Source organism: Mustela putorius, unplaced genomic scaffold, assembly GCF_011764305.1.
Source record: "Mustela putorius furo isolate JIRA1106 unplaced genomic scaffold, ASM1176430v1.1 tig00000281_pilon_pilon_pilon, whole genome shotgun sequence".
NCBI classification, from domain to species: Eukaryota; Metazoa; Chordata; class Mammalia; order Carnivora; family Mustelidae; genus Mustela; species Mustela putorius.
The window spans coordinates 21,940,789-21,959,904 of record NW_025421343.1 but is presented as its reverse complement, the minus strand read 5'-3'; the positions used below and the strand labels follow the sequence as shown (position 1 = coordinate 21,959,904).

The following is a 19,116-nucleotide window of genomic DNA, read 5'->3' as shown; positions in this document are numbered from 1 at the left end:
TGTTATCAATGATGAAAAAAACTTCTGGGGACACTTGGATAGACCAGTTGGCTAAGCATCCAACTCTTGATTTTGGCTCAGGTCATGATGTCAGGGTCATGAGACTGAGCCCCCTGTTAGGTTCCATACTCAGCAGGGCATCTGCTTGAGATTTTCTCTCCCTCTTCCTCTGTCCCTTCCTCCACTCTCTCTGTAAAATAAGTAAATCTTAAAAAAAAAAAAAAAGATGAAAAAACTTCTAAATTAAATATCAGCAAAACAAACCCAGTAATATATTAAACATAAAATTATGTTTACTTCAAGCATTCGAGCATAAAATCTCATTATACATGCAATTAATAGTATAAAAGAAAATATATATATTCATCCTTATAGATACAGAAAAGGAATTTGATAAAATTCAACATTCATTCATGATTTAAAACTTTTTTTTTTTAAAGATTTTATTTATTTATTTGACAGAGAGAAAGATCACAAGTACTCAGAGAGGCAGGCGGGGGTGGGGGGAAGCAGGCTCCCCGCTGAGCAGAGAGCCCAACGCAGGGCTCAATCCCAGGACCCTGAGATCATGACGGGAGCCGAAGGCAGAGGCTTAACCCACTGAGCCACCTAGGCACCCCCCATGATTTAAAATTCTTAAAAAACTAGGAATTTCCTCTCTTTTTGGTAGTCTTTTATTTTGAAATAATTTTAGACTTCTAGAGAAGTTGCAAAAAAGAGAAAGAACTCCTGTACCACCTTCACAAAGATTTGTAATTATTTACATTTTATCACATTTGTTTTATTAATGCCACTCTGTCTATATTACTTTCCTGAACCATTAAAGAGTAAGACATGATATCTCTTTATCACTAAAATACTTCAGTGTGTATTTTTAAAGGACAATCCACTTACATAACATAGTAAAATTACCAAAACTGGGATATATTATCTAATCTAATCTATAGACCTTTCTCTATCTGACCAATTTTCCTAATACTGTTTTTTTGTAACAACAACAAAAAAGTTTTTTTCTGGTCCAGGATCCAATCCAGGAAAACACAGTACATTAGTTATCATGTCACTTTTGTCTTTTAAAATCCCAAATAGTTCATTACCTTTACTTTTTATTTTTACTCTGACATTTTGAAGAGTACAAGCTTGTTACTAAGTTGAATGTACCTGTACTGGGTTCAATTAATGTTTCCTTATGAATAGATTCAGATAATGCATTTTTGGCAGGAATACCAAAGAAGTGGTTTTATGCCTGTGACAGTGTATTACATCAGGAGGCCCATGGTGTTGGTTTGTCCCACTATTGGTAATGTTGACTTTAATCACCCAGTTAAGGTAATGTCTATCCGGTTCCTCTGTTGTAAAATTACATTGTCTTCTTTGTAACTAAAAGTATTTTTAGTGGAGATGTTTGAGACTATATAAACATCTTGTTTTTCATTAAATTGCACTCACTAATTCTTAACATCTTTTGATGATTCTTTCCTGAGTTAATAATTACTCTGATAACAAAATAATGATTTCCAATCTAATCATTCCTTATATATTTATTGGTTAGAATTCTAAAAATGGGTCAGAGACTTGAACAGGTACTCCGGAAAAAGAGAATATCCAAGTGGCCAATAAACATAGCATAAGTACAAGTTAAAATCGGGAGATGTGACACAACTGGAACTCTCTTCAATGCTGCTGGTGAGAATGTAAATTGGTATACCACTTTGGAAAACTGGCAGTTCCTAAGAAAACTGAATATGTGCATAACCTAGAAGCCAGCAATTTCAGTTCTATTTGCAGTGGCCAAAGTTTGGAAACAGTGAAAATGTCCACCCATAGTAGAATAATTACTTAAATTATATATATCTGTGCAATCCAATGATACACAGAATGAGAATGGATGAACTGCTGTTACCCATGGATGAAACTTATAAACATATTGAGTGCAAGAAATAGTACACAACATGGTGTATTTGTTTAAGGTTCAAAAACAGTGTGGAGATTCCTTAAGAAATTAGAAATAGAGCTACCCTATGACCCTGCAATTACACTACTGGGTATTTACCTCAAAGATAACAGATGCAGTGAAAAGAAGGGCCATCTGTACCCCAATGTTCATAGCAGCAATGGTCACAGGCGCCAAACTGTGGAAAGAGTCAAGATGCCCTTCAATGGATGAATGGATAAAGAAGATATGGTTCATATACGCAATGGAGTATTATGCCTCCATCAGAAAGGATGAATACCCAACTTTTATATCAACATGGATGGGACTGGAGGAGATATGTCTGAGTGAAATAAGTCAAGCAGAGAGAGTCTATTATCATATGGCTTCACTTACTTCTGGAGCATAAGGAATAACATGGAGGACATTGGGAGAAGGAGAGGAAAAGTGAGTTAGGGGAAATCGGAGAGGGAGAACAAACCGTGAGACTGTGGATTCTGAGAAACAAACTGAGGGTTTTGGAGGGGAAGGGGTTGGGGTCATAGTGTGAGCCAGGTGATGGGTATTAAGGAGGACACGTACTGCATGGAGCGCTGGGTGTGGTGCATAAACAATAAATTTTGGAACACTGGAAAAATAAAATTAGATTTAAAAAATAAAATAAAAGACACAAATCCAAAAAACAAAACAAAACAAAACCCAACAAACCAGAAGAGATTAGGTTACTGTGATGGAAGTCAGGACTCTGGTTATCTGACAGGAGGCTGTAATTGATTGGAGATTGGAAGCATAAGGGGGTTCTAGAGAGTTGTAGTCCTCCTTGATCTTTATGTCGGTCACATGGTGCGTTTACTTTGTGAAAATTCATTGAGATCCTACCCTTATGATTTGAACCATTTTATTTATTTATGGTATTTTCAATAAGAGGTTTATTTAAAAAGTTATACTCACATGAATACTTATAGAACAGTCATAACACAGAGCACAATTTATAACCTAGTAAATCCTACTTGTTTGAATTCGCCCAATCTAAGACTATCTTATAAATGGAAATCCAAACATACAAAACAGAAAAGTACTTGTAGCAAAAAAGCACCTTTCACTTTACAAAGCAAAACATCACATGCATGAAAGGAACAAGGATAACACCCATAGCAGATCCATTTTTCAATTTTGTAAATTTATCCTAAGGAAAGAAAGAACTCAACACACAAAGCTTGTTGTGAAAATGTTCATTTTAAACATGATGTCTGCCAGCAAAACACTAAAATAAGCTCAAATATCCAACCACTGGATCGAGAGTTAATAAACTATGATATGCCAGTACAAGAAAATAACATACATTAAAGATGATGTATAGAAGACTTTATAGAGATACTAAAATTTTTTGCAAGTATAATGTTAGGTAGCAAAATTCAAATGTAAGATGATATGTATACCATGATACTAACTTCATAGAGCTGAACCATTAAGTAAGATGAAAATATAAAAACCTTGTGCTGGAGTCATAGATTTATGGATTCTTTTTTTCTTTTTTTGAGGGAGTAAACTTCCCTCCATTCCCTATAAATATTCTCTCTCTCTTTTTGAAGACCTAACTGGCTTTATTAAACAATTCATGAATGGGAAAACATCTCATCTAACAAGTAGAAGGGCACTCTTCTCCATGCATAGTCTTAATTATTATTTGGAAAGTTAGAGTTTTTTTGTTGCAAGCAATAGAAATGAACTTAAATTTAAAAAAAAAAAAAAGAGAGAGAGAGAGAGAGGGAGAGAGAGTTATGGAGCTGTAGAGGAGCAACTTACAGAATCAAAGGAATAACTAAATGCCCAAGAAGAAAGAAGAAGAGCCAGGAAGTTTGTAAAGATCTTAGAATCTAAATTCTGTAACCTGTTCTCCAGTATTCTGCCTCCTGATGACTGTTTTAAATGCCTTTTGTGCCTGTGTGCCTCTATTCAAGATTCAAATTACTGGGAGACAAAATCTGATTGTCCTAGCCTGAGTCAAGTATCCACCTTGTCCTTTGATTGGCGACCATCTCAGAACAATCTGGAGTTGGGGAAAGGCACATTCCTAAGGGGAGTATAGGGGTAATGTTGTTACCAGGTGAACAGGGAGCCAAAAGATGCTGGGTGGAGAAAGCAACCGATCCATGAAATCTTAATCAGTTTTTCCATAAATCAGAATATTACTACCTTCTTCTTAGAGTAAATGAAAACATGCCTGGTGTGGAAAATCTGCATGATTTAGAAAAGTATATAGCAAAAAAGTAATGAAAAAGCAGGCATCCTTTATCCCACTCTCCATACCCTTGTGTTTATTATCCATTGCTGCCTAACAAATTACCCTCAAAACCAGAGTGCCTAGAGACAAAGTAGATTAGGGCTGGGAGGATTGGGGATGATAGCTAAAGAGGACAGGGTTTCTTTTCTTTCTTTCTTTTTCCCTCCAGGATTTTTTTTTATCATGTTCTAAAATTGGATTATGGTAATGGTTGCACAACTCTGAATATACTAAAACCACTGAACTTTCAATGGGTGAATGCTAAGGTACGTGAATTATATCTTAATAAAGCTGTATTTAAAAGATAGTGGGGTTACCAACTATCCTAGTTTGTCCAGACTTCTCTGGTTTTAGAACTAACAATCCCATATCCCAAGGAAAGGCTTCAGTCCTGGTAAAAGCTGGAAAACAAATCATCCTGTACAAAGTGGAGCGGCTTAAATCAATAAACATTGGTTATCTCATAGTTTCTCTGGACAAGATTCCAGAGGAGTTTTAACTGGGAGACTCAGGGTCTCTTAGAAGGTTGTGGTCAAGATGTCAGTAGGGCTGTAGTCATCTGAAAGCTCAACTTGGGCTTCTGCACTTATTTGTGTGGTTTTGCCGAGAGGCCTCAATGTCTTGCCATGTGGGTCTCTCCACAGAGTGCCCTCATGATGTAACGAGTGGCTTTCCCAAAAAGCATATGAGGGAAAGAGACAGAGATGAACATGGATGCTATAGAGTCTTTTATAACCTAATCTGGAAAGTTGTGTGTCATCACTTCTGTCAACTTTGATTAGTCACACGGATCAACTCTGAACAGTGTGAGAGGAAACTACACAGGGGTGTGACTTACCAGGAAGCAAGAGTCACTGGGCTGTCCTGGAGGTTGACTCCCACAAGCTATAATCCCCACTCTAACCCTACCAGTATTTTACTAACATTTTGCTGATTTTTAAAATTAAAACAGACCCATTATGGAACATATGGGTATATAAGAGTACAACAGAAAAACATGTTATGATGAATACTTTGTGTATAAATTTTACTTCTGTCTCTGAGTAGATGGAATAGATCTCTAGATGTGCAATTATTAGAGCACACGGTTTAAGCATCTTAAGACTTGTTACACATTGCCAAAATGCTTTCCAGATGCTTGCATTGTATCAAAGTACCTATTTTGCCATACCCTTGTTAAGTATTATTGTTAGTAATTCTGCCAATTTTCTAGGTGAAAAATTCTATCTTCTTGTTTCAGAGTACCTTTTTAATGGTAAGGCTAAACATTTTTCCATGTTCACTGGCCATTGCTAGTAAGTGAGCATGCAACAGGCCATAAATCCTTTCCAGATACATTCATGCCTTCATTTAATATTTGTTGAGTGCCTGCTGTAAGAACACGGAAGTGTCCCAGCTCCCAAGAGGCTCACATCCATGTGAGGGAGATTGGAGAAGGAAGCAGTTCAATACATTCTAATCTGAGGAAATATTTTTAAAAGCTACAGAGTCAAGAAACCACTGACTTTTCTCCTGTTGGAGCATCAAGTACAGAGGTGGAGGGTAAGGGAGTGAGAAGAGAATCAGATCAGACTAGGGAGTTTAAATCAAATCTTGTTGGCTTTCTCAGCCCTATTAAGGTTAGATCTATCCCTGAGTGTAAGGGGAAAGCAGGACAAAGTTTTGTTGTTGTTGTTGTGTTGTTTTTGTTTTGTTTTGTTTTGTTTTGTCTTTTAAGTAAGCTCTATGCCCAATACGGGGCTCAAACACATGACCCCTAGATCAAGTGTCATATGCTCTACTGACTAAGGCAGGCAGGCGCCCCAGGAAAGAGTTGTAAATGTGGGAGTGAGATAATCAGATCTGCGATTTTGGTTCACCCTTTGGGTAAGGAGTGGAGAAAACTTTGAAGGAAAATAGGAATTCATTTTGAGGTGTCTTTACAATGTCCAAGTAGAGTCATTCATTAGGCAATTAAAGATATAAACCTGGAGTTCAGGAGGGTGACGTAGAGCAGCAATATAAATGTGTGTGCTCAGCAGCATATGCCTAATGATAAAGAGCCCACAGAGAAATAATTTGGGGAACAGAAATTAAAAACAAACAAACCTCTAATTAGTATTTTCAGAGATTTGAGAAGCTATTACCTGCCTAAAACAAGAGCAAGGATGCTATAATAGGAATGTTCAGAAATAGGAGGAAATCCTGGGGATGAAAAGTATGATGGGTGAAATAAAAAATTCACTGGAAAGATCAGATAATTGATAAAATTTCTCAGAAAGTAGAATATATATATAGAAGGTGAGAGACATAAAGGGTGATTCCAAAAGATCCAATAGTATTTTTATGTAGCCCTTGTCCTGGTTCCTTTTGTTTATCTGTCCTTGAATGTTTCTGGACCAGCTTTTATCAGGAAATTTGTATGAGGAAAGGCCAGGGTCTTGTGTTGGACGGAAGGAAAGGATCCAGCAGAGGGGAAGAAGTGGAGGGGGGGATAACTGATGGGGTGCTGTCTCTGAGAAGAGGAAAGGGAATAGCTACACAAATGTGGTGCAGGGGCTCACTTTAATTGATAGGACACCCTTTCGTTGTGCAAGATGGAGAAAATGTCTGCAGGGGCAGATTGTTCGAACAGAATACCATAGGCTGCGTGGCTGATAAACAACAGAAATTTATTTCTTGCAGTTCTGGAAGCTGGGAAATCCAAGATCAAGGCATGGTACGTTCAGTGTCTCCTGACAGCCTGCTTCCTGGCTGTTTTCTCGCTGTGTCCTGATTGGGGTGAGAGGAGCTCTTCCGGGCATTTGCTATGAGGGCAATGATCCCAGCCCGTGATGACTGTACCCTCACGACCTAATCACCTCCCCCAGACCCCCACCTCCAAATACCATCACCTTGGGGATTAGGTTTCAGCATATGAATTGGGGGGGGCGGGGACACAAATAATCAGTCTGCGCAGGTGAGATGATTGGAAAGGAAAGGAGTCCTTTTCGGATGGTTGGTATGTTCTCTCCTAAGTCCGAGCGCTGCCATCTGTTGAGGCTGACTGTGCAAGCATGGAGCCTGGGATGGGGCGTGAACAGGGAACTCTGAGGAATATGGAGGTTTTTGTTTTTTGTTTTGTTTTGTTTTAAGTAGAATAAAGGAAGGATGAAAAACACCAAAGCTGCATAAGGAAACAAGAAATGATTGCCAGACTGCTCTGAGGGCCCAGGTGAGTTGTAGGCCGATAAGCAGTGGACAGCTGAACTCAAGTAGACTTTGACAACAATAGCAGCATTGAGGAATCTCTATTTAAAGGAGAGACAAACTATTCTTTTTTTTTTTTTTTTAAATATTTCATGTATTTATTTGACAGAGCTCACAAGTAGGCAGAGGGAGAGAGGAGGAAGCAGGCTCCCGGCTGAGCAGAGAGCCCCATGCAGGGCTTGATCCCAAGACCCTGGGATCATGACCTGAGCCGAAGGCAGAGGCTTTAACCCACTGAGCCACCCAGGCACCCCGAGACAAACTATTCTTATAATGAAAAAGCTCCTAGGCTCTTCCCAGAGGAGAGCTGTCAGAATGAAAAATAGAAAAACAGCCTCCTCTGAGTCATGGGCCTCGTTTTCATCCGTGGCCCGGTCCTGCTTGTTTTCCTTGGATGTTTACAAAGGGCCACGTGATTATAAAGGGGAAAGGTAAAGGGTATAATAAACCAAGGATGCCGGGGAGGAAGGGACTGGAGAGCCGAAAGGAGGGAAGGAACAGCATGCCCCAGCTAAGAGAATACGGCCAGGGAGAGAGGGTTTCCTCCACCCCTCTCCATGGAGCAGTCCCCCATGCATAGCCAAGCCCTGAAGGGATCAGACCCTTGGCTGTCTTCACTGCTCTAACCTCAGCATCTAGAACACAGCCTGGTATGCCACAGGTGCGAAGTAGAAGCGTTTGGTGAATGAATGAAGTCCACAGTGCAGTTGCTGGCTTTTTCAATGGCTGAGCACACAGAGGTCCCGCCTCCCTCCTTTTCCCCCCTCTCCTTCCTTCCTTTACAACAAGTTTTCAGACAGCCTGTGGGCCTGCTGGGCCTTATCAAAAGGCAAAGAGTCCTACCACTGCTCCAAAGGACCCGCCGCCCACCTTCCATTCAGAACTGCCTCTCTCTGTTCTTGCTGGAAGGGGAGGCACAGCTTGCTTTGCAAGATACTTGCATAGGAAATGGTGCAATCTGGGCTGTTTTTCAGCCTTTTCAACCTCATTTCCTAAATTAAAGAAAGAAATGTAAGGAATCTTAGGAATATGAAACTTCTCCGGAATCATCTTTATTGAGCTGTGCCTGGAGCCAGCTGAAATCCTGAAGGGCTATCAAGGCAGCCAAAAGAAAAGAAAATGAGAAATAACTTAAACAGTCTTAGCCAAACTCTGAAAAAGATATCTAGAGCAGCTGCTATTTTTTCCTTCCCAGAATGGTTTGCCTTTCCCCCAGTTTGATGATTGTTTTTAGATTATTTTGGGGCATAAGAGGAGAAAGGAGGAGGGAACCCAGCCACTAGGAAGTAGCACGATAAGGTTTGTCGTACCCTGTAAGCTTCAGAAATTACACAGCTGTTTTATACATGCCGGCTTCCTCTCCTTTTCTGATGCCCCTGACTGGTCTGTAAGGAATTTATTTATGGCGTTCTCTTTAGGAGGCTGGTCATAGCCCTTGGGTTCCCCCACCCAGTTCAGCCTGTCTTTGTGGTCTATGGCTCATCTCTCCAGAGCTTCCGTCACCGCGTGAAGGGTCCTCCAATTATCCAAAAAGAGTGCAAGAAAATCTGTACAGTCAACCAGATGGGCAGAGCACACTTGACTGCACTGAAAAATTTCCAGCAGTAGGATCCCCAGCTTGCCCTTTTGCTGTGAGTCAGTGCCCAAAGTCCACAAGCCTTTTCCCTGAGATCTCCCCCTCCCTGCTGCCAGGCGGGTTTGGCTGGTTCCCAGATACCCTGAGAAGGCGGGAGGAGGCAGCTTACAAAGTGGGGATTCGCTGGACCCTCCTTCTCACCCCGTTCTGTGATATCTGTTCCCAAAACGAGCTGGAGGCGACAAAGGAACTGAAACCGATTTGCCCACGGTAGGTCCTTGTGAATGTTGACCTGGGAGCGAAGCACAGAATTGCTGGACCCGGGTCTGGCCCCCGGGGCGCCCTGGGCTGACTCACAGCTTCACCAGGAATGCAGCTAGTCTGGAATGCAGTGCAGGGCCCGCAATGCCTGTCGCGGAGCAGTACTTTCGAAAGGGGAAGGCCTTTTCCTAAATAGACTGAAGACCTACATTCACAAAACTATAAGGACTTAAAAACACACACACACACACACACACACACACTACGGATAAATAAAACATTTTTCTTCCCACCCTTCCTCCCAACATTTCAGGTTCCTGCATTGGGCAAACACTGAGCTCAATTTGAAATGTATCTTTTCAGATATTTACCCCAGTATATTATGTATTTGTATACATCTGTGTGTGTCGGTATACACAAACACACAGAGATTTAGAGAGCGAGAGGGAGAATTTTGCATACACTGTGGATTGTTCCTCAATTCCTTTTTTTTTTTTTTTTTCATTTAGCTCTCTCTCTTGGAGACTTTTCTGTGTCTGTGTGTTCTAATTCTTTTTAACCACCGCATATGCTTATGTAACTAGATGCCTTGTTATTTATTTAACTGTCCCTTTCCTGACGGTCATTTAGGTTGCTGTAAGTTTTTAATATATTAGTGAACAACCTTGTCCCTGCTTTCTTTTTGCCCATTGGCAAGTATTATTTTTGAAAGGTGGATACCAAAGTATGAGATTGCTGAGTCAGAAGAGAGATGCATCTAAAGTTGGAAGGACCACTGCCCAAATTGTTCTCCGAAAGAGCTTGACCAAGAGAGCACATCTTTCCCGGAATGCTTGCCCACACTGGCTATTGATCTGTCTTGTTTATTGCCAGTCAAATGTGTGGAACAATGGTATCTCCTGGTTTTTATTTGTATTCCCTACCTCCCCCACCCCAAACTGATGAAACTGAGCATCTTTTCAAATGTTTATCATGTATGTTTCCTCTTTTATGAATTGCCTATTATGTTTTGTCTATTTTTCTGTTCTTTGCTTTTTTTTTTTTTTTTAAGATTTTATTTATTTGACAGAGATAAGTAGGTGGAGAGGCAGGCAGAGGGAGAGGGGAAGCAGGCTCCCTGCTGAGTAGACAGCCTGACATAGGGCTTGATCCCAGGACTCTGGGATCACGATCTGAGCAGAAGGCAGAGGCTTAACCTACTGAGCCACCCAGGTTCCCCTCTGTGTATCTTTTTCTTGAGGACATAGAAGAGCAAGTCCTTTGCTATATTTGTTACAATGTGCTCACCCAGTCTACAACTGGAATTTCGATTTAATTTAGTTTCTTTTGTTGAACAGATTTAAAGCGTTAGTAAAGTAAAACTTATTTAGTTTTTCAATCCTTTTCTTTATAGCTTTTGCATTTTGGATATTGTTTTAGGAGATTTTTCCTATCCCCAAGGTCATAAACATGGTCTTCTATATATTTTCTTTTAATTGTTTGATAATATTTTTGTTTTCCTACCTAAATCAACCTAGAATTTATTTTAATAAATCACATGATGTAGACAAGTAACTTAATTTTTTCCTAATAGCCAACTGTTTCAACATCATTTGTTGAAGAGTTCATTCTTTTCCTCATTATTTTGAAATACTACCCCTATAACATACTAAATTCTCATATACTTGAGCTTGTCTTTGGGATCTCTACTCTGTTCCATTGAGCTATTGATCAATTCTTGTTCTATTGGAAACTCATTGAATTTATGAATAATTTGGGGACAATTCTTATCTTGACAACATTAAGTCCTCCTATTCAGGTCTTTGTCTAAGTTTTGTATTTTTTTCTTGTAATTCTTTTATTTTTAAATAATAAGTTTCTCTTTTTTTGTTGTTGTTAAGATTTTATTTATTTATTTTTGAGAGAGAGAGAGAGAGATATCACAAGCAAGCAGAGGCAAGCAGAGGGAGAAGGAGAAGCAGGCTCCCTGCTGAGCATGGAGCCCATGTGGGGCTCGATCCCAGGACTCTGGGATCATGGCCTGAACTGAAGGCAGACACTTAACTGACTGAGCCACTCAGGTTCCCCTTTTTCTTTTTCCCTTAGTTCTTGGACATACTGAAAAATATGGTGCTATGGGTGATTACTTTCTAATTTTGTTGCTATTGTAATGGAATCTGTTTTTTTTTTCATATCACACTATTTTTAAAATGACTAGTTTGTTGACTTTTTTTGATCTTGCATCATTAGTTTTTGAAAGTTTTTCAGTTGATTTTCTCTTATTTTTTTTCTAAGTAGTTGCTCATGTTATCTGCTAATAGAAATAGATGTGCCTCTTGGTTTTTATTTTGTCAGGAATCTTTCAGGTAAGAATAATAGAAACATAATTCAAACCAACTTAGTCAAAAAAGGAAACTCATGGGCTCACTCAACTGATAAACAAATATGACTGGATCCAGGATATCAAACACTGTCATTAGATATTGGTCTTGCTTTCTCCATCTCTCTAAGATACTTCTCTCTCTCTTGGCTCCATATCTAGGCAGGATCTCCCTGTGTGGTGACAAAAAGTCTGCCAGAACCTCCAGGCTTACATCCTAGTCTCTCAGCAATACCCAGAGGAAACTTGCTTCATTTTTAGTGTTGTTACCCACAAAAATTTAAGGGTTGGTTCTAATTCATTGATTTGCTCACATGCTCATCTCTGAGTCAATCATCTTAGTTGGGGGTTAGACTATGCATGTAGGCAGGGAGTGAGTCTGGTTCTCCAAGGAAAATTGGAGTGTTGTCATTAGGAAAAAGGGAAACTGATGCTGGAGAGACACAAAGCAAGAGCTGTCCTCTCCACCATATTTAAACCTCTTTCAATATTTCAATATATAAACCTCCAATTTCTTTTCTTTGTCTTATAACCTGACCCTCCATTTTTTTTTGGTCTGGAGTGAACTCTTCTCAGTGTTGTTGCTTCTATTTTGGGCACTCTTTCTAAGCACTGCTTTCCTTCCTTCCTTCCTCTGTCCTTCTGAACTCAACTTTCCCTATTTTGCAGTTCTGTGGTTATATCCATCTTGTTTCCGGGACTCTCGGGCCAGACCTTGGTCTTATCGTATAGTATTGTACATCCAATCTCTTCTCCAGCATCGGATTTTGGCATGAGGCTGTGTCTGATTCCTCCCTCCCGCCCCCCAGGTCTTTCGGTTTGTACAAGCCCTAGCCCTAGGCAGCTCCTGACTTTTGATCCCAGCCCTTGATTTCAGGTGGGTCTTCTGCCTCACCTGGAGATGGTTAGCCTCTGAAGCCCTGAATGAATCCTGCTCCTGAATGCCTCTGTTTGCTTTTGGCAGAATCCAGCCACTCACCATATTGTTTCTGTTCCATTTCTGGGCTGCAGAGGTGTTTTTAAGTGTGAACATGCCTAACATTTCTCCCATTTTATATTCCATCTGTTATCACTATCATTTTGGATTGGAATGGTCCTCCAAACACCATCGTGGCTCTAAGTCCACTGGCTGTCTGTGGTTTAGCTTCCTCTCCTGCTTTTCTTTTGAAAGCTGTATTCTCTGAGGTCACCACTGTCATGTCGAGTCACCAAATTGAATGGCTTTTTTCTTTGGTCCTCATTTTCCTTCACTCCTTGGCAGCATCCAACAATGTTGATTGCTCTTCCTTTTTTTTTTTTTTTTAAGGTTTTATTTACTTGAGAGAGAGAGCACAAGCAGGCAGAGGGGCAGAGAAAGAGGGAGGAACAGACTCCCCACTGAGCAGGGAGCCCGATGTGGGGCTCAATCCCAGGACCCTGAGATCATGACCTGAGCTGAAGGCAGAGGCTTAACCAGTTGAGCCACCCAGGCGCCCCATGACCTTGCTTCCTCTTTCCCTCTCTCCCTTTGGCTGATAGGATACTGTACTGTCCTGGTTCACTCCCTCTTCTGACAGTTTCCTTTTTTTTTTAAACTACCTTCACTTCCTTCCCTCATTTTGTGACTGTAGGTGTTCCACAAGGTCACGGTCTTTGAACTCTGGTTTTACCCTCTCTTTTTAAATTATTCTCATGTCTTTGGTAATCTGTAAAATGATTCCCTATCTTTACCCTAGGATGTTTTCCCCCCCTGAGTTCTATAGCTATAAATTTGCTGTGGTCCATCTGCTTGATGTCCTGCTGTGCCATCAGATTTCCTTCCCTTTTTGGATTAAGAGGCACAAACTTCCAGTTACGGAATAAATAAGTCACTCAGATGAAAGGTATAGCATGGGAAATACAGTCAATAACGTAGTACTAACATTGTATGGTGGCTGATGGTGACTACACTTAACATGGTGAGTACTGAGTAGTGCATAGAGTTGTGGAATCACTATGTTGTACACATGAACCTAATATAACATTCTGTGTTCATTACACTTCAATAAACAAATTCTAAAAAAGAAATTTCTTCCCCTTTTGAACCTTCCAGTTTCCATCACAGATATGATCTTTCTCTTAGTTTCTAAGACTCAAACTCATACCCACTCTTGATTCTTATTTTATCCAGAGCCAGTTAGTTATACCTTCTATTGCTCTTTTTTCCTTGAATTTTCTCTTTTTGCCATTGCCCTGTTCATGTGTCTGCTGTGCTCCTTTATCATTCCTCTTTTAGGCAACTTCAGCATTGTCCCAACGAAGCAGGATAGATTAATGTGGTAATAATTTGATGAGTTTGTGTCAAAATTTGTTATTTTAGCCATCCCACCAAACAATAACAACAACATAAATATTCGTACCTTTATTCCCTCTCCCACTCCAAAGAAGGAAGAATCCTCTCTTGAATGGACAAAACATCAAGATTGATGTGTTGTGCTGATCTGAGTAATGGGTTTAGTTTAGAAAGGCTACTAGGCTATATCAGAAAGAACAAGACCTTATCAAAAGAAAATTCATGCAAGCTGGGACTTGAAGGATGAGTAGGAAGTATTTAGGCAACCCAGGGAAGAGAGGCTTATATTCCACACAGAGAGGGAAGCACAAACAAAACAGAAAGATGAAACAATATGAGGCCTGTGTGTGTTTGTCTATGTGTGTGTGTGTCTGTATAGCAGAGTCTACAAAGAGTCACTGTGAGCGAGGGACAGGGGAGATCTGAAGCTGGATGGAAAAGCTTTTCATCCCAAATCAAGGACTATTACTTGGGGTGTCATGGAAGCATTGGAAAGTAGGGCTGAGGTCACATGCGTGGCCAGGTTGCTGGATTGGATGGCATCTTTCATCAGGCAGGACTTGAGAGAGAGGGGGAATGGGTATCTGTTGGGGGTCCTGATGAGCTTGTGAGTGCTAATATGCACTGCTTCTTTTGGGCTGCTTGTGAAGGGCACAACTGCTGAACAGGGGAGTCTCTCTGGGAGAAGGAGTGCAGGGCAGCCCACAGAAAAGGAACTCCTGGGAGTGTCAGAATGTTTGCCCAGTGGGGAGGCAGCACCAAGGTTTGCACCAAAGGAGCTGTGTCATTATCATACCTCAAAGGGATTTCATAAATGACAAAGAGAGCAGGAGTCAAGTTGACACCTCAGCCCCTCATTTCCTTGCTCCCCTACTTGTGATACCCCTCAGCTGGCCCTTTAGGACTCATCTGGAATGTTAGCTTCTGTCTGAAGCTTTTCCTCCAGCCACCTCTGGCAGTTACCTCTTTTTAGGACCTCTCTAGCTTGTGGTTTACAAGTATTTTATCACTTTGGATTTTCCCTGATGGGTAAAATCTCTCAAGACTGGCTTACTTAATCTTTGCACTTCCTCTATTCCCCAAACTCTGCTCTGTGGACTCTCTGTACTGAAGAAATGATAATTGAACTGAATCTTCACTTCCCCAGAAAAGTGCATCCTACAGGGTTTAATAAATAGGAACCTTATATAATAAAATATTTCAAGGAATTTGAATATTTCAAAGCTCCCTCCATACAAAGTCCAAATAATTCATGTAAATAGTTGAAGGAAAGAACAAAAATTTATCTAATAATTCAAGACACTGTTTTTTTTTCCCCAGACATAGAGAACATTTTCTTTTCTTACTTTTGAAAGTGTGATAAGATTTTCCAGCATTAAAATTCATTTTCAAGTATGATGATCAAGAAATAACAAGACACTTAAATTATACAGTTTCAGAATTTTCTGTTGCTTCCTAAGCCACTGAAAATTTCACAGCACAATACTTCTAGGCAGCTTCATTGTTACTTTCTTCATTTTCTGTTACTTTAGGCAACAATGGCTCCATCTTTGGTCACAGACTTCCAGGGAAAGGACCTAGCACGAAGTGTCCCAAATTCAGCAGTCTGTGCCTACATTAGTAGCAGACCCACTGCTAGCAGATTGGCAGCTATCTGGTCACTTGCCATATCTACTATTGCTATTTTTGGTCTTGAAAATGTTCTCCCTTTCTTCATCTACCTTAATTTCATATCCAGTTTTAAATAATTCAAGAACTTTGGGGATGTCACAAGCAATGGAATTCCAAGTAAGCCTTGGAAAGCTTTTTTTTTTTTTTTTTTCTTCCCATTTCCTTCTCTAATGGATTGAGCTTGGGCATTATTTCTGGAACAGCTACATAAAAGTCTGATTGAATTTCATCATTCCAAATCTTCTGAATCAGATTAGTTCCTCCTCAAACAGCAGCTCCATTTCCTTGGGTTATTTTAATCTCTGATGCATTCCCTGTAAATACAGCAACTATTGATTTCTGAAACACAGGAGTATGGAGAACTAAGAACACTGGCCAATGGCTCCCCATTTTTCTTCTTCCCCAGTGTCGTGTCTAATGTCAAATCAGGGTAAACACTTTACTTTGGGTTAGTAAAGTCCAGAATTTGAAATGCCTTAAGTAAGCAATTAACTGTCTCTACCTCATATGGTTGCCTTAGATATAAGTGGTTTTTGTTGTTGCTTTATTTTTTTAAAGTATTTTATTTATTTATTTGACAATAAAGATCACAAGTAGGCAGAGAGGCAGGCAGAGAGAGAGAGGGGAAGCAGGCTCCCTGCAGAGCAGAGAGCCCTATGTGGGGCTTGATCCCAGGATCCTGAGACCATGACCTGAGCTGAAGGTAGAGGTTTTAACCCACTGAGCCACATAGGCGCCCCATAATTGTTGTTGTTAAAGATTTTATTTATTTGAGAGTGAGTGAGAGAGTGAGAGAGAACAGGAGCAGGGTGAGTGGCAGACAGAAGGAGAGGGAGAAGCAGATCCCCACCCCCCCGAGCAGAAATCCCAATGAAGGGCTCCATCCCAGGACCCTGGGATCATGACCTGAGCCAAAGGCAGATGCTTAATGGACTGAGCCATCCAGGTGCCCCTGGATGCAAGCATTTTAAGTAGACCTCATCCTCAGGCTCACCTTCCAGAAAGGTTCATCTTTCTTCTCATCTGTTGGTTTTTCTCAGCACATTTTCTGTTTACTTTGCAGGATTTGTATGGCAACAAAATGTCTGTTGGGCACTTGAACACGGACAAGGATAAACAGATGTCTGATAAGCCATCTTGGAAAGACTATGCTTTTGATGACATATGGAGGCTCTATCATCTTACGGCTACCACCATGTTGACTGTTCTGGATTGTGTTCAATATACTGTTCTTTGTTCTGGTCCGTAAAGAGAGATCTCATGCTTGGTGGAAAGCTCAGCTCAAGAAGCTTTGAAATGCAGATTAGATTAATTACACTAGAATTATATTTGAAAATGGAAAAGAAGCATTTTCTTTTCTTTTCTTCTTAAGGATTTTATTTATCCACTTGAGAGAGAGACAGCACAGAGGGAGAGTGAGAGGGAAAAGCAGACTCTCTGCTCAGCCTCGTGTGGGCTGATCCCAGAGCCTTGGGATCACAACCTGAGCCCAAGGCAAATGCTTAACTGACTGAGCCACCCAGGCGCCCGAAAAGAAGCATTTTCTAAAAGGCAAATTCCAAATATATGCCTTTTCAAAGAAAGTGTCATTTGGAAAGAAACTGAATCACACCATGAAATCTGTGACATTTCTTTTGGTTTCCACTCTCTTCTATACTAGTGGTAGGCTCATGTGATATGTAGAAATTTGGTTAACCAAATTTAGCTTGACTTCTCAAGTTAAGAAAATGTATATGCAGTATTTCTGAGATAAGAAGAGGCACATTCTTTTTTTAGCACCTATACTTCCTATGCTGCTGTTTTTGCCTTATTCCCTTATTTGAAAATTTGGCTTTGCTTATAAAATCTACAAATTTCTATCTGTTTAGAACAGGGCTAGAATAGCCTGGGATCCTGTGGAACTGAATGGTATTTTAGACTGCTGATTCTCATTTTCTCTTCAATAAAGATCGCAACACATTACTTATATGTATTTTATAGCTCACACCCTGGGGATTACCCACCTGGGAAAGGGACCTGGATTCTGGTGCAAGCCTTCTGTTTGCTGAGCTATGTGTTGTTGAGCAAGTCAGAGGTAATCAGAGGTAAAATGAGGGATTGTTGTCTAAAACTCCATGATTCTGTTGTTTAAGTATAATCAACTCGAGAGTTTGATGATTTCTTTGAAAATTAAAAAAAAATTCTAGTAACCTTAAATGCATACTGCTGAGCCCTAAATTTAGTTTTGAAATAATGTAAGACAGGGAGAAAGGTTTGGGAGGTCCCTTCCTTTATATACATTTTATAAAGGGATATGTTTGTCTAAGGTATCACCTGCCAAGAGTTAGGAATCTATAGATGCTACCAGAATTTGAGATGTAGAGATAAGGATAATGATTTTTTTTTTTAATTTGGAAAAAAATGTAAAACAGAAACGAGTATCTAATTTTATTGCCAATAATTTGTAGGACTGAAAGTGATTACACTGTCATACCCTTCTACATTGAATAAACACTGTGCAAAAGGATCAGTTACAATGCAGTAATTTACCGGGATTAAAAAGAGTCTCATTTTTAAGAGCTCATTTTAAGGGTTGTTGATTTTTAAATCAATATGCTTATTGTTTCGTAGTTTATCTTTTGCTTTGAGAAGCTTTCAGGAAAAGAAATTTTATGCAGGAAATATATGTGATCATCTTTGTGATGTGTTAAAATTGAGAGAAAATTAAACTTTAGTAAGAAAAACCATACTAGATGCAGAAATAGACAAAGAACCACATATTAGATATAGATTAGATATACTGTATGAAGATGATTTTTTATAATGGCTTTTAAAATTCAACCTTAAGATACAGATTTTTTTTTTAACTGAGGATAGGAGAGCAATGTATTTGTGTTGGAATTTAATCACATGTGTTTATTCATATGGGTACATCTACATATGTATGCCTTTGTGTATATAATTTATGCTATGTATTATGCATATAGTATATACACACGTATGTCTGTTGGCATTCTTGTCTATTCTGTAGGAAGAAAATGCTGCTATATTAAAAAATGTCTAGCGTTCAGTTAATTCTGAAAAAAATCACATTGTTTCTTTGGCTTTTTTTGTTACTTCCTGTTGGCCTAGTGGCAATGACTCATTGTAATATAATGTAATACACACAGTTTCCAGTATCACATGATGACTATAAATGAATATATAAGAAATCTGGAACACTGTTCTTGTTTTAAAAATGTAAACATTGAACAGAAGCTTATTCATCAGAGAATTTGATGTCACTAAATAGTAAGAGCTTTGATTTCAGTAACTCTAAGACTCTGATGGAATTGATCTTCAGTGAAGAAAAGAGACGGAATTTTACTTTTTAATAATTATTTTATAGCTTATATGTAAAAACAAACAAAGAAAGCTTTTAAATCAGTTCATTGTCTCTTTCAGCAAATAGGTCACTTTTATCACAGGTGCTAAAATATGTTTTCCTAATATTAAGCTTAGGGGCACCTGGGTG

At 39.6% G+C, this 19,116-nt stretch overlaps 1 long non-coding RNA gene and 1 pseudogene across 1 annotated transcript; one reads left to right on the top strand and one right to left on the bottom strand.

Moving 5' to 3' along the window:
• Window positions 1-8,871: 8,871 nt before the first annotated feature.
• LOC123391764 lies at window positions 8,872-18,129 on the top strand. The gene is made up of 2 exons (XR_006606483.1): window positions 8,872-9,291; window positions 16,687-18,129. It is a non-coding gene; the product is annotated as an uncharacterized LOC123391764 (long non-coding RNA).
• LOC101688803 lies at window positions 15,285-16,777 on the bottom strand (annotated as a pseudogene).
• Window positions 18,130-19,116: the final 987 nt, after the last annotated feature.